This window comes from Macaca thibetana, chromosome 4 (assembly GCF_024542745.1).
Source record: "Macaca thibetana thibetana isolate TM-01 chromosome 4, ASM2454274v1, whole genome shotgun sequence".
NCBI lineage: Eukaryota > Metazoa > Chordata > Mammalia > Primates > Cercopithecidae > Macaca > Macaca thibetana.
In genome coordinates, this window is record NC_065581.1 from 106,363,567 (window position 1) to 106,374,981 (window position 11,415).

At 48.5% G+C, this 11,415-nt stretch overlaps 1 pseudogene; it reads left to right on the top strand.

Moving 5' to 3' along the window:
- The first annotated feature begins 683 nt into the window (after positions 1–683).
- LOC126954129 (uncharacterized) lies at positions 684–780 on the top strand (annotated as a pseudogene).
- The last annotated feature ends 10,635 nt before the right edge of the window (positions 781–11,415 follow it).

Consider the following 11,415-nt stretch of genomic DNA (forward strand, 5'->3'; position numbering starts at 1 on the left):
AAGGTCTCAGAGGTGCCATTAGAGCCTTGTCAATCTGGAGGAGTTACAGGGACACTTGTGAAGTCCAGCAGAGGTTAGGAAGGAATGCATACGAGAAATGCTCTTTCTCCCAGTCCCTTCCTCCCCCAGTGACTTTAATCATACCTGCTTGCTCTCCAGTGAAGGGACAAACAGAGGGACATCAGGGTGCAGAAAAGTCCCCTCTTCCTGAGGCAAATATGCTGACTGCAAAAGGAAAAACATTGCCTGGCCAACATGCCTGCCTTGCTGGCCTGTTCTGTGTCTGTGACCAGGAATTTCAAGGAGGGGATTCTGTGTCGGGGAGGACCCTGTCATCACGTGCTGGCAGATGCCAGCTCATAAGAGCCACGTTCCCAGGTGTGCTCAGCCCTCTTCCTCTGCAGCCTGCAATTCTGCAGCATTCCAAGGACTAGGCTCTAGTTCTCTTCACATCTGAAGCCATCTCCAGGAGAGATATAAGTGACATCAAAATGGCAGAGATAATGATAACTACTTATTAAGAGCTATATATTAATATTAACCATGTGCTCTGCATGGATCATCTACTCCTTCTGCAATACTGCAGAAAATGTGGTATTGTGCCCAATTTACAGACAAGGAAAACTGAGGCCTATAGATACCGAGACACTCACCCAGGTACACAGAGCAGGAAGGAGAGCTCAATAGCTTCTGGGCCTTTTGGCTAAGATCAAGTGTAGCATCTGCTATCAGTTTAACATCTGATACTGAAGCAGTGTCATCTCACACTGAGGAAATCAAGGATGCGGACACACAAGAAGTGAGTTTAAGAGTGGAGGTTTAATAGGTGAGAGAAAGAGAAAAGAGAAAAGTGTTCTCTCCCGCAGCAAGAGAGGCTCCCGAGTGGGTCTTCCGGTTTCATGGTGAAATGCACAGGGTTTTACAGACCAGCTTGAGGAGATGGTGTCTGATTTACATAGGGTCCAAAGATTGGTTGGAGCAGGTGGGCCACTGACACAGCACAAAGCTGGCTGCCCCATCCTAATATTTTATTATGCAGATGGGTTCTCTACCTGGTTGGTGCCACATGGCCTGTTCCTTTACTGCACACATGGTTGACAAAGAAGGGAACACGGAGCCTCCATGTTGCACATGCCTGATCACCAGGTAGCCTTTTCCTATTGGCACAGCTGCCGGTATTCATCCGTGCGAGCTTCTAGCTTGCTTTTTTATGTCTGCAGCTTGATTTTTCAGGCTGCTCTTTGTTAGAAAAGAAATGATTTTGGGACTGCTTTTTATTAAAAGGGAAACCTTACCAAGGACTCTCTTACCCTCATTCGCTGCCAAAATAATTTCTTTTTAGCTCCTGTATCGATACATCCTGTACTAGAGGACAATAATCAAATGAGTTTTTGGAGGAGGGAGATGGGATCGGAGTGTGCTGAGAGTACTTCACACATTGACGTATGCTGCAGTACCTCCAGGATTGGAGCATGCCCCTGGGATAAGTTAAACAAAAAGTAGAACTTAGATTCCATCAGAGGCTGGTGTATCTGTACGGGGTACCCCTTTCACTGGGCAGCACTGCCTTCCGTATACCAGTGCCCATCCTGCCCGCCAGTCCCCCTCCAAGTCCTGCTCTTCCCTGGGGTCTGGCCTGGGCAGTGAGAGAGTGAAGCTGGCATTGATTAGTCTGTTGGCTCCCGATCTGCGCTCAGATCAAGGCGGCGGGGACAATGTTTTAGGCAACACATGAAACCCTCATTCCCCCATGGGAACCAAAGGTCTCAATGTCATTTTAGAGCTGATGACACAGAAGCCCAGGGATGGAAATGGCCAGTTTTGAGCTTCTCAGGACAGCCATGGGACCTTCTGCTCTTAACCTGGGGCCAGTGCTGGCTCTCAGACCAGTCCAGCCAGATCAGGGCCTGCTTTTCAGGGGATGCGGCCTTTGTCCACCACCCTGCAGGTCCTGGAGGATGAGTGTGGCTCTAAGTTAACTGAATGTTGACAACAAAAGGTCTGCAAAATGGGCAGGTATTCCATTTATAGCAACGCCTTGGGGACCCTAAGGAGATGGCCTCACAGATGCTGTCGGGCTTTATCGAAGCACGTGGCTAAGTGAGAGAAGCTTTGAGCTCTGACCCAGTGTTTAAATCAAGGGCCAGTGGTACAACCGATAGCCCAGCACATGCCTAATGTTTTCTGAATCCTTTTTAGGGTCACTTACATTATAGAGCTGCCTCATCTACGCCTCTGCCACAACAACCCTGGGAGGGGCATCTTGACATGGAAAGAGTGCGGCTCAGGAAGACTGTGTGACTTACCCAAGGTCACATGGCCTGTAGGCAACTGAACCAGTCCTTGAATTCAGAGCTGCCTGAATCAAGCTCCCACATTTTCAACATGTGACCACACTCCTCCATGCTGAGAACGTTTCTGCTTGCAAACTGGTGTTTTTCTGGAAGAACAAAGAAGGCCATACCAGACAAATCTGGCTTATAATGAAAAAACCACCTTATTCTATATGGCTAAGCCTGGGGACCAGGTGCCTGGACCTGTGAGGTGAGTGTGACTCCGGGGAGGAGAGGAGCATAGCCAGGCTGCCTCACCTACCTCCCCTAGGCAGCGGCCCCCGAGTGGATCTACACAAACTGCAAGGACTTTTGGAATGGACTGAATTGTGTCCCCTGCCAAATTCACAGGTTGAAGCCCTATCCACCAGTGTGACTGTATTAGGAAACAGGGTCTGTAAGGAGGTAATGAAGGTTAAATGAGGCCAGGCTGGGAGCAATGGCTCATGCCTGTAATTCCAGCACTTTGGGAGGCCGAGGCAGGTGAATTATTTGAGGTCATGAGTTCGAGACCAGCCTGGCCAACATTGCGAAACCCCGTCTCTACTAAAAATGCAAAAATTAGCTGGGCATGGTGGTATGTGCCTGTAGTCTCAGCTACTTGGGAGGCTGAGGCAGGAGAATCACTTGAACCCAGGAGGTGGAGGTTGCAGTGAACCGAGATTGCGCCACTGCACTCCAGCCTGGGCAACAGAGTGAAACTCCATCTCTCACACACACACACACGCAAATGTTTAAAAGAGGTTCTAAGGATGAGGCCTGAATTCACTGGACTGGTGTTCTTAGAAGTAGGGGAAGAGACAGCAGAGCTCACTCTCTCTCTGCAGGTGCACAGAGAAAAGTCTGCGTGAGGACACAGCAAGAAGGCGGCCATGTACACACTAGGAATGTTACAGGAAAGGTGTCCCGATCCAGACCCAAAGAGAGGGTTCCTGGATCTTGCACAAGAAAGATCTGTGGATCAAGGCAAGTCCATAGAGTAAAGTGAAAGCAAGTTTATTAGGAAAGTGAAGGAATAAAGAATGGCTATGCCATAGGCAGAGCAGCCCCGAGGGCTGCTGGTTGCCCATTTTTATGGTTATGTCTTCAAGATGTGCTAAACAAGGGGTGGATTATTCATGCCACCCCTTTTTAGACCATGTAGGGTAACTTCCTGATGTTGCCATGGCATTTGTAAACTGTCAGGGTGCCTGTGGGAGTGTAGCAGTGAGGACGACCAGAGGTCACTCTCGTGGCCATCTTGGTTTTGGTGGGATTTAGCCGGCTTCTTCACTGCAACCTGTTTTATCAGCAAGGTCTTTATAACCTGTATCTCGTGCCAACCTCCTGTCATATCCTGTGACTTAGAATGCCTTCACTGTCGGGGAATGCAGCCCAGTAGGTCTCTGCCTCATTTTGCCCAGCTCCTACTCAAGATGGAGTTGCTCTGGTTCACACGCCTATGACAAAACTGCAAGGACTTTTGGAATGGACTGAATTGTGTCCCCTGCCAAATTCATAGGTTGAAGCCCTACCCCACAATGTGACAGTATTTGGAAACAGGTGCTATAAAAAGGTAATCAAGGTTAAGCGAGGCCCTAAAAATGGGGCCTTAATCCACTGAATTATCCTTAGAAGAAGAGAAAGAAGTCAGGAGTGATGGCTCATGCCTGTAATCCCAGCACTTTGGGAGGCTGAGGTGGGCAGATCATGAGATCAGGAGATGGAGACTATCCTGGCTAACATGGTGAAACCCTGTCTCTACTAAAACTACAAAAATTAGCTGGGCATGGTGGTGCGTGCCTGTAGTCCCAGCTACTCGGGAGGCTGAAGCAGGAGAATTGCTTGAACCCGGGAGGCAGACGTTGCAGTGAACCGAGATTGCGCCACTGCACTCCAGCCCGGTGACAGAGTAAGACTCCATCTCAAAAAAAAAAAAAAAAAAGGGAAAGAGACACTGGAGCGCGCTCTCTCTCTCTCTCTCTGCAGGTGCACAGAGAAAAGGCTGCATGAGGACACAGCAAGAAGGCAGCTGTGTACACACCAGGAAGAGAGGCCTCACCTGAAACCAACCCTGAGGGCACCTACAGGGCCCATAGACCTGTAAAAAGATCAATGTCTGTTTAAGCCACCCAATTTGTGGTATTTTGTTGTGCTATCTGAGCATATTAATACAGTTTTTTTTTTTTTTTCCAGAGATCCTCAAAGCTCGCATTCCAACATAACACAGGAGTGAAAGCACAGGCTTTGAAGTCAGGAAGGACTAAGATCTCAACCTGGCTTCCCATTCAGCAGGACCTTGGCTTTCATCTCTAGGATCCTGTTTCATAAGATTGATATGAAAATTAATGGAAGCAATGCATAGGAAATACTTGTCATGGTATGTGGAACATGTAAGGATATTACTATTATCCTTATTGTAATTGCCTTTGCAAAAAATTATATCAGTGAGAAAATTATGGCTTTGGGGGAGATCTGATCTGGCCAATCCCCCTTTTGCCTTTAGCCTTCAACTGGCCTTAATTATTCCTGGACTTAGGCTAAGCTAACTTTGGGAAACATTTAGTTTATAGTTTAAATGATAATATCCTTTCCACCAAATTCAACTACCTTTGTAAAGCTAATGAGAGACTACCAGGCTAGGAGGATAGAGGAACCTGAATTTGGCTAAGGTGGAGACATAAACAATTGCCAGCCATTATTCCGGAGGTCACAAGATATGCAGCTTCCCCAATGATTCCTGCAGATAACATCACTACTGTAGAAGGTTAAGATTGGTCTTTTGAGATGTCTTTTCAGGTTTTCTGCATGTCTCACACTGATAATGGCTCCACCTGGATCCCCAAGGGCTCCTGTGGTCCTACCTAGAAGCGACTCAGCTCAGGAGGACCATTTCCCACACCCCTCTGATGGCCCCCCGACCAATTGGCAGCAAGCACGCATTGCCTAGGCACCCCCACCCCTTTCCGCAAACTACCTTTGAAAAACCCTAGCCCCCGAATCCTTGGGGAGACTGATTTGAGTAATAGTAAGAGTCCAGTCTCCCGTTCAGCTGTCTCTGTGTGAATTAAACTCTTTCTCCATTGCAATTCCCCTGCCTTAATAAATAGGCTCTATCTGGGCAGCAGGCAAGAAGGGTCCATTGGGTAGTTACATTATGAGGTTCTCTTTACTCTGATGGAACTGGCAGATGGTACTTGGGTTCAACTGCTCTGAGTTTTTCTAGCTGTGGTCCATTGTTCCAAAGCACACATCCTGACTCTAGGGTGTCACTGGGGTCTGGTACAGGTAGTTACGCATGAGCAGGGCGGGAGAGGGCTCTCCCCTACCCACCAGGAATGTCAGGTGATGGTCTCAGGTGATGGTGTGACAATGATCACACTGCCGTTCTAAAAGTGATTATTCGGCACCCTACGCCAGGGAGAGACAATCTCCTGAAGAGCCACAGCTGTTAACGTTAAAGTGTTAATTTAAGGCAGGTGCCAGGGAGAAGCAAAAATGGCTTCCAGTAAAATCTCAGTTATTGGGCTAGTGAGCTCAGGCATGCGCGTTAAGCCACAAAATGGTGGAATATGACTTTCCCGGGGCCTCCACCGGAAAAGGGAGCGTGCCGCCTACAACTTCCTAAACCCACTGTGCGTGCTCAGTTCCCAGGCGTCAGGACTGCTCTCTGCATGTGGGCATCCCACCCTAAGGGAAGAATTATGGGAAAGGGCTGCAAGATGCCAGAGGTGGGCCAGGCTATAAAGTCCAAGGATCAAATTTAAATGCCGCACTTGTTCTTCAAGTTGCCAGCTTGAGACGCTTCCAAGTAAGTGTACTTTCCTTTCTTTCCTGCTCTCTCTTGCTCTGAAACTTGCCTGGGTCTCTTTTTCTGCCTTGTGCCCCTCAGTCGAATTCTTTCTTCTGAGGAGGCAAGAACTGAGGTTGGTGCAGACCTGTATGGATTCACTGCCAGTAACTCGGACACCTTCCACCAGTAACAGGGTGAGTCCACGGGGGTTCGTGGCCTATTTTTAGCATATAACAAGTTTGTGAAGTGTCACCCATCAGCCTGCAACGATGCTACACAGGCTAACCAACACATCATGTTCCTTTGCTTTTGGCTGGAATTAAACAGTGTCACCATGGAAACACTGCTTATCTCTAATGACCAGAAGCTGAGATCAATGGATATTCATGTCCTTGATTTATAAGAATATTGGAGCATAAAATACCTATTATCTTATCATAGATCCTACAGGACCCATGAGGAGAAAAGAAAGAAAAGCAGTCCTATGTAAACCAAAAATAAACCTCAAAGCTTCCCCCTCCCCACTTCAAGTTTCCCACCCGGATCGAACCAATGTCAATCTTACATGTATTGATTGATGTATTGTGTCTCCCCAAAACGTATAAAAGCAAGCTGTACCCCGACCCCCCTGGGCACATGTCAGGCCCTCCTGAGGCTGTGTTACGGGCATGTCCTTAACCTTTGGCAAAATCAACTTTCCCAATTGACTGAGACCTGTCTCAGATATTTTGGGTTCACACCAAGTAGGTGAAAAGGTCAGGCACCCTGGCAGAAATTGCTGCACTAGTTTTGGGTATTTTTCTCCCAGAAATTTTATAGCAATAATGCACTATAGTGTTCAAGACCTGCTTGCTTTTTAATTATCTATGGCTTAAGCATGTACTATTCTTCTGCTACTCTGCTCTGGTTTGCCTAAAACCAAGGCATGTAGAGAAGCTGTGAAGGCATTCCTCACCTGCCATCGCGTGTCTGTGCATCGGCTCCACACCTGGTGAGTATGTGGTCCTCACACTGCTGGGTGGCAGTGCAGGAGGTGTCTTTAGTGACATGTTGTTGTGTTGCCTTTTATGTGCAGTGCATAATTGATGAACCGGATTTGTCACATTCAATAGCCCCAGGAAAAGCTTTGTCCTGGATGCCTGCAGGGCTCCATGTCACAGGGAGGAGAGGAGCCATTTCTACCCTGTCTCTCTGATACTTCGGCATCCAGGGTCTCACTGACCCTGGGGCCAATTCCTGAGGATAGTAAACAGCTCACCCAGGATGTGCCTTTCTTATTCAAAGGAACTCATCCAGCAGCCGCACCCCCAACTACCTCTTTCATTGGTCCTCACACTTCAGGCCACCATTCACCTGCCCTTATCATCTCAGAGCTGGGTGCCAGACTGCTAGGAACAGCCCCTATGCCCACGGCATGCTGAAATTATTCACTGTCCAGCCCTCAGCCTGCTGCCGCTGCCTGGCCCACACCTTCCTACGAAGGCACAATAAAGGTTCTTCTTCACACCTCACCCACCCACCCCCATGCATTGCGACCAACCTGGTGCATCCCTCTGTGGCCCTGCCTGGTGTGCCCTGTCTCCTGTGTAAACCAAAAATAAAATTAAAAGCCCCACAACCGACTAAATGGATCTCTTCCCTCAGCCAAGGAAATTCCAAAGTCAACCTGAAAAACGAGTTCAGGTCATGAAGCAGAGGTCAGCTATGCCTCTCTGTCCCCTCCTCCCTTTGAAATTCAGGCACAGCTGACCAGCATTAACATTAAAATGAGATCTTAAGACTGATAGAACAGACTCTAGCAATAAGATACCAAATTCTAACATCACTCTAGTATAGCATCACATGACAGATGGCAGGCCCTGAAAGAAATCAAAGTATTTTATCCCAAAATATATTTCTTTGACATATTTTTATTTTTCTTTCTTTTTTTTTTTTTTTTTTTTTGAGACGGAGTCTTGCTCTGTCGCCCAGCCTGGAGTGCAGTGGCCAGATCTCAGCTCACTGCAAGCTCCGCCTCCCAGGTTCACACCATTCTCCTGCCTCAGCCTCCTGAGTAGCTGGGACTACAGGCGCCCGCCACCTCGCCCGGCTAGTTTTTTGTATATTTTTTAGTAGAGATGGGTTTCACCATGTTAGCCAGGATGGTCTTGATCTCCTGACCTCGTGATCCGCCCATCTCGGCCTCCCAAAGTGCTGGGATTACAGGCTTGAGCCACCGCGCCCGGCCTATTTTTATTTCTTTATTGATGTTTATAGAGACAGTGTCTTGCTATGTTGCCCAGGCTGGTTTCAAACTCCTGGGCTCAAGCAATCCTGCCTCAGCCTCCTAAAGTGCTGGGATTACAGGTGTGAGCCACTGCACCCAGCCTCTTTGACATATTTTGAAACGGCCCTGCAAAGCTACCTCTCGTAGGGAAAATCTACATTCTCTAGAGAATCCCCTTCCCTTTCTAGGTCTTTTCCGGATCCAGGAGAGATTAAGAATCTGGCACCTTTTTAGGTTTAAGAGAGATTTACCATCTATTCTCTCTGAAGCCTGCTACCCAGAGGCTTCAACTACATAAGTGTCAGGCCTCTGGGCCCAAGCCAAGCCATAGAATCCCCTGTGACTTGCATGTATAAGCCCAGATGTCCTGAAGTAACTGAAGAATTACAAAAGAAGTGCAAATGCCCTGCCCCTGCCTTAACCGATGACATTCCACCACAAAAGAAGTGAAAATGGCCGGTCCTTGCCTTAAGGGATGACATTACCTTGTGAAAGTCCTTTTCCTGGCTCATCCTGGTTCAAAAATCTCCCCCACTGAGCACCTTGTGACCCCCACTCCTGCCTGCCAGAGAACAACCCCCCTTTGACTGGACTTTTCCTTTACCTACCCAAATCCTGTAAAACGGCCCCACCCCATCTCCCTTCGCTGACTGTCTTTTCACTCAGCCCGCCTGCACCCAGGTGAAATAAGCAGCCATGTTGCTCACACAAAGCCTGTTTGGTGGTCTCTTCACACGGACACGCATGACATTTTGGTGCCGTGACTCGGATCAGGGGACCTCCCTTGGGAGATCAATCTCTTGTCCTCCTGCTCTTTGCTCCGTGAGAAAGATCCACCTATGACCTCGGGTCCTCAGACCCAACAGCCCAAGGAACATCTCACCCATTTTAAATCGGGTAAGCGGCCCCTTTTTTACTCTCTTCTTCAACCTCTCTCACTATCTCTTAACCTCTTTCTCCTTTCAATCTTGGCACCACCCTTCAATCTCTCCCTTCTCTGAATTTCAATTCCTTTCATTTTCTGGTAGAGACAAAGGAGACATGTTTTATCCGTGGAACCCAAAACGCCGGCGCCGGTCACGGACTGGAGAAGGCAGCCTTCCCCTGGTGTTTAATCATTGCAGGGACGCCTCTCTGATTACTCACCCACGTTTCAGGGGTGTCTGACCGTGCTGCGGGGACGCCTGCCTTGGTCCTTCACGAAAAGTGGCAAGTCCCACTTTTCTGGGGGAGGGGCAAGCACCCCAACCCCTACCCTCCCTGTCTCTGCCCCTTCTCTGCTTTTCTGGGGGAGGGGCAAGTACCCCGACCTCTTATTTTTGCGCCCTGACCTCTTATTTTTGTGCCCCAATCCCTTAGTTCCACACCCCGATCCCTTTCCCGATTTTCTGGAGGGCAAGAACCCCCGAACTCCTTCTCTCCATATCTCTACTCTCTGTTTTCTCTGGGCTTGCCTCCTTCACTATGGGCAACCTTCCACCCTCCATTCTTCCTTCTCCCTTAGCCTGTGTTCTCAAGAACTTAAAACCTCTTCAACTCACACCTGACCTAAAACCTAAACGCCTTATCTTCTTCTGCAACACCGCTTGGCCCCAATACAAACTTGACAATGGCTCTAAATAGCCAGAAAATGGCACTTTAGATTTTTCCATCCTACGAGATCTAAATAATTGTCGTAAAATGGGCAAACGGTTTGAGGTGCCCGACGTCCAGGCATTCTTTTACACATCGGTCCCTCCCTAGTCTCTGTTCCCAATGCAACTCGTCCCAAATCTTCCTTCTTTCCCTCCCGCCTGTCCCCTTAGCCCCAACCCCAAGCGTCGCTGAGTCTTTCTAATCTTCCTTTCTACAGACCCATCTGACCTCTCCCCTCCTCGCCAGGCCGAGCTAGGTCCCAATTTTTCCTTAGCCTTCGCTCCACTACCTTGTAATCCTTTTATCACCTCCCCTCCTCACACCCGGTCTGGCCTACAGTTTCTGGCTTACAGTTTCCTTCCACGACTAGCCCTCCCCCACCTGCCCAGAAATTTCCTCTTAAAAAAGTGGCTACAGCTAAAGGCATAGTCAAGGTTAATGCTCCTTTTTCTTTATCCGACCTCTTCCAAATCAGTTAGTGTTTAGGCTCTTTTTCATCAAATATAAAAAACCCAGCCCAGTTCATGGCCCGTTTAGCAGCAACCCTGAGACACTTTTCAGCCCTAGACCCTGAAAGGTCAGAAAGCGGTCTTATTCTTACTATGCATTTTATTTTATTACCCAATCTGCTCCTGACATTAAATAAAACTCCAGAAATTAAATTCCGGCCCTCAAACCCCACAACAGGACTTAATGAACCTCGCCTTCAAGGTGTACAATAATAGAGTAGAGGCAGCCAAGTAGCAACTTATTTCTGAGTTGCAATTCCTTGCCTCCACTGTGAGACAAACCCCAGCCACATCTCCAGCACATAACTCCGAACGCCTAACCACAGCTGCCAGGGGTTCCTCCAGAACCTCCTCCCCCAGGATCTTGCTACAAGTGCTGGAAATCTGGCCACTGGGCCAAGGAATGCCCGCAGCTCGGGATTCCTTCTAAGCCGTGTCCCATCTGTGCGGGACCCCACTGGAAATCAGACTGTTCAACTCGCCCGGCAGCCACTCCCAGAGCTCCTGGCGCTCTGGCCCAAGGCTCTCTGACTGACTCCTTCCCAGATCTTCTCGGCTTAGTGGCTGAAGAGTGATGCTGCCCCATTGCCTCGGAAGCCTCCTAGACCATCACAGATGCGTTGGGTAACTCTTACAGTGGAGGGTAAGTCTGTCCCCTTCTTAATCAATACGGAGGCTACTCACTCCACATTACCTTCTTTTCAAGGGCCTGCTTCCCTTGCCTCCATAACTGTTGTGAGTGTTGACGGCCAGGCTTCCAAACCTCTTAAAGCTCCCCAACTCTGGTGCCAATTTGGACAGCATTCTTTTATGCATTCCTTTTTAGTTATCCTCACCTGCCCAGTTCCCTTATTAGGCCAAGACATTTTAACTAAATTATCTGCTTCCCTGACTATTCCT